Below are 5,037 nucleotides of genomic sequence, written 5' to 3' on the forward strand. Positions count from 1 at the left end.
ATGACAAATGTGACAGTTTGATGCAACATGGAAAGGATCATCTTTAACAACTGGGGCAGAGTCACCTGGATATTCATAAAGAAAAAATTAATGTTGGCTCTTAGATTACATACCAAAATTTTGACCTTTCACACCATATAAAAAAAATGTAAAAAGTTAAAACAATAAGCTTCTAGAAAAAACTCAACAGAAAAGTTTCATGACTTTGGAATAGGTACAGATCTTTTAAACAAGATGCAAAAACACTTAACCATAAAGGAAGACAATTGGTAAATTAGATCAGCTTGTGATTACAAATTTCTGTTTAGCAAAATCACCTTTAAAAGTGTAAAAAGACGCTGGATGTGGTGGCTCACGCCTGTAATCTCAGCACTTTGGGAAGCTGAGGCAGAAGGATCACTTGAGTTCAGGAGTTCGAGGCTGCAGTGAGCTATGATGGTGCCACTGCACTCCAGCCTGGGTGAGAGAGAGAGAGAGAGAGAGAGAGAGAGAGAGAGAAACCCTGTTTCAAAAGTTTCAAAAAGAAAGAAAGAAAGAGAGAGAGAGAGAGAGAGAGAGAAAGAAAGAAAGAAAGAAAGAGTAAAAAGACAAGCCACTGAGTGGGAGAAGGAAGATACTTGGTTACATGTATATGTGTATGTACACACACATACACATACTCATAAATCCATTATCTATAAAATGCATGTCTGGAACTTATTAAAATATATGAACTTTTACAAGTCAATAATAAACAGGCAGACAACAGAACAGAAAAACAGCTAAAGGGCTCAAAGACTTCCCAAAAAATTTACTCGGACAAAAGAGAAGGGAAGAAAGGGGGCGTGGGGAACAGAAAAAGAGAGAGAGAATGAAGGAGGGAGAAACGATGCTAAGGAAACGGGGCTGCAAATTGGTCCCACCTGGTCTCCGGGCGCCCGGAGCAGCATCTCCCAGCGTCTGCTTGGGCAAAGCGCACTCAGGCCAGATTGGGTTGGGAGCAGATGGCTGGAGAGAGGTGCCAGGCTCCCTCCTGCCATACCCCTTCTCCTGAGGGCTTGGATGTCACTCAGCCTCACCCGTAACTCCGTGCCCACTCTCCCTGGGTGGGCGGAGATTTCAGCGCTAGCCTCCGGATAAAGAAGGGATTAATTTGATCCTCCACCTGGGTACCTCTGAGTGGGCTGGCCGACGATGAGCAGGTGGAACGTGTGTGTGAGCTGCAGAAACGTGATTGACCTCCGCCTAATGCAGCCTTCGCCATCAGAGCCAGGGCTGGGGGGAGTGTGCTTGTCAGGAAAAGGGTCCCTGAGATGGTGGCTGCCCCAGGCAAGGTCCCCTCCCTTACCCCACCCGGCTCTGGCCTGCCTGTAGCTGAGGTGCCAGGACACCACAAAGAGCATTCCAGGCTGGCCGAGGACAGCCACGCTTCCTGAGCGGGAAGCCAAACCCTGTGGGGGCTCCAGAGCAAATGCTCCGGCCTGTTCCTGTTCTTTGTTTACTTCAATCTGGGACAAATGTTGCCGGAGAGGATCTCCATTGTCCTTTCCTGGGCTCTTGTTCTCTGAGCCTGTCATGGTCCTGAGCAGACGCAGCTGCAAGAGGAAGCAGGAGGCCTGGGCTCTGGGTCTTTCACCAACTTTGTGACCTTGGGCACATACAATGCTACTCTTGCCTCAGCCGTTCCCTCTGTGACATCAGGGGTCAGTGTCCAGTGCCAGCCAATATGGTAACCACAGGCCACATGGCATGCAGGTATTGAAATCTAGATTTAAGTGAGTTAAAACTGAATGAAATTTTTCGTTAGTCTTGCTAGCCACTGTTCAAGTGCTCAGTAGCTACATGTGAGTGCAGATCACAGAAAGTTCTACTGGGAAGCTCTGGGCTAGAGCAATCTGTGCTTATATGACCTTTTTTATTATTCTGAGCAAAGTGTACCCAAAGTCTAATCTAGTCAACAGATAAAATGAGGAAGAGGGGACTTGTGGTCCATAATGGCCCCAGGCTCCTCAGTGGGCCCATCTGTGGAGAAGCGCTGACCACAGGGGTTCTAGGCTTACAGCACCTGTGCGTGCTGATTGATGATCAATAAAAATGTGCATCTTGGAGGAAGACTTAGTTCAAGACAACAGTAGCCTCAATTTATCAGTGTATGTTGTCTTTCAGGCTTTGTTTTCAGGCTTTTATACTCTATCTCACTCAATCCTCGAGATAACCCTATGAAACAGGTATTATCATCCGTCTGTGCCTATGGATGAGGCTCAGAGAGGTTGAACAGCTTGCCCCAGGGCACATAGTTAAAGAAATGACAGGACTAGAATCCAAACCCCAGGTAAGTCTGACCCCAAAGCCCACTATTTTAAGCTACTTCCCAGGCCCGGGAGAAGTGGCCAGGAAGGTCCTGAGGTCACCATTCCTTAGTGGGGGTCTCCATCACCACTGGCCAGGGAGTAAGTTTGTACAGAAAGCCATGGAGCTTCGCTGGGACAGCTGGTGTGCTTGCGGGGAGGGGCCTCAGGAGAGAAGCCAGGGCTGAGTGGACAGGGAACCCTTCTAGCGGGACCCACACTGATGGCTGGGGGAGGTGGAGGGGTGCAGAGACAGTGCCTCTGCTCGAAAAGGAAAGAGAACGGAAACATCACTCTTACAGAAAACGCTTTGGCAGGAGAGCTGGTCCCGATTACTGCGAGGACACGCTGGCTTAAGGCATTCCGAGGAGGCCACCGCTGGTTTATTCACCCTCCTCCCCTTCCCCTACCTCCAGTGGATTCCTCACCTGTGGCTTTTCTTTAACCCAAGGTCACTGTTCATCCAGGTGTGTTCATTTCTTCTTGTCTATACAGCCCATAAGTGAATACATTCAACATAGACTGCTTTTTTACAAGTTTAAATTTTTTTCTTTTTTTTAACTATTCCCACTTTATAGATAAACAATTTTTTAATTTTTAATATTAGTTTTAAAAAATTATTCTTAGCAGCATTTTTTTTTTTTTTTTTTTTTGAGACAGAGTCACACTCTGTTGCCTGGGCCAGAGTGCCATGGCGTCAGCCTAGCTCACAGCAACCTCAAACTCCCGGGCTCAAGCAATCCTCCTGCCTCAGCCTCCCAAGTAGCTGGGACTACAGGCATGCACCACCATGCCCAGCTAATTTTTTCTATGTTTAGTAGAGATGTGGTCTCACTCTTGCTCAGGCTGGTCTCAAACTCCTGACCTCAAGCAATCCTCCCACCTCGGCCTCCCAGAGTGCTGGGATTGCAGACGTGAACCACAGTGCCCAGCCTCAACATAGACCTTAACTGGCGCTGACTGGCCCAGGATGGTACCAGGCTTTGCCGATTTCTCCCCTAGGAGAGCCTATTAAGGCAGGTTGGGCAGCTTCCTACAGAGCCATCCTCCCTTAAGTGCCATTTGGATCCATGAGTTAGTTGAGTGAGACAAGAGGTCAGGTGACCAGACATCTCAAGGAGTTTCCAGGATGTGGGGGTTTCAATACTAAAACTGGGAAATCCTTGGCAAACCAAGATGATTTGGTCACCCTAATTAGTGGCTCCTATCCAAGAAACCCACCCTCCCTTTCAAAATGCTGCCAGTCCCATGGACTTCACTTGAAGGCATTTTTAGAAATGCCAACCAGAGGAAGAGTGCTGTGGCTTTGCATCCATGCTGTACTCGGCCAGCAGAGGCCACAGAAATGCTTCTGACATTGACGCACATGAAGATGCCCAGGTACCCAGGAGGGTGGAATGTCTCAGTCCAGTTGGAGGCAGGATTGCCAGCCCCTTGACAAGAGGGCCGGGCTGGGGAACTAAGACCCTGTGCTGTCTGCCAGGTGGAACCTGGTGGTGCCCCCCCATTCTGAGAGGCTTCAGGAAATAGCCACTAGACCTCAAGTGGACAAAGGGACAAGGAGAAAGCTCCCCGGCAGTCTGCCTCCCCGCGTGGGCAGAAGGCCTTCCGTCCCTGTCTCCTCTGGAAGGGAATCTGCTCTGGGTTCTGACCAGAGGAAACATAAGGTAGAACAGCACTCTCTACGTAACAGAAGAGAACAGAGTGTGCGGAGGGAGGGAGAGGCCTTGCTGGGATGACAGTCCCTTCAGGCACTATACACACGGTCACAAAGCCCCTACTGTGGGTCTTTTTAGGTAATTCTCATGACAAGCCTGTAAGGTGGGCCAGGTTGGGCACTGGCATCACTCCATTTTAAAGGTAAGTAAACTGAGGCTTAGAAGGTTGCATAGCTGGAAGATGGAACCCACACCCATAACATGCTCCAAGTGCAGCTGAAGGCCTGGGCCTCTTCAAATGCAGACCCAATCCCTGCATTGCTCCCTCAAGCTGAATATCCCTTCGTGGGCTGCTCGTGCCCACTGGACAAGGACCAGCTTCCGTGCACTGTGGGGAAAGCCTCCCTGTGCCCCCTTCCACACTCAGCCATGAAACTACTGGTCACCATGGGTAAATACTTGGGCCATCTAGACAATGGAATACTATTTGCCGCTGAAAGGAAACGAGGAATCTTACGTGCTTATTACTAAGTGAAAGAAGCCAATCTGAAAAGGCTACATGATATATCTTCCCAACTATATGACATTCTGGAAAAGGCAAAACTATGAAGACACTAAAGGGATTAGTGGTTGCTAGGGGTTAGGGGGGTAGGAGGGGTGAACAGGTGGAGAATAGAGGAATTTCAGGGTGATGAAACTATTCTGTGATACTATAATGGTGGACACATGTGACTTGTACAAACCCGTAAACAAAAATACAAAATTTAGGGCCAGGTGTGGTGGCTCACACCTGTAATCCTAGCTCAGTGGGAGGCCGAGGCAGGAAAATTACTTGAGCTCAGGAGTTGGAGACCAGCCTGAGCAAGAGCAAGACCCCATCTCTACCAAAAGTAGAAAAAAATTAGCCAGGTGTGGTGGTGCAGGCCTGTACTCCCAGCTAGTTGGGAGGCTGTAGGAGGACGATCACCTGAGCCCAGGAGTTGGAGTTTGCAGTGAGCTGTGATGATGCCACTGCACTCTAGCCAGGGTGACAGAGCGAGAGACTGTCTCAA

Source organism: Lemur catta, chromosome 14 (genome assembly GCF_020740605.2).
Source record: "Lemur catta isolate mLemCat1 chromosome 14, mLemCat1.pri, whole genome shotgun sequence".
NCBI classification, from domain to species: Eukaryota; Metazoa; Chordata; class Mammalia; order Primates; family Lemuridae; genus Lemur; species Lemur catta.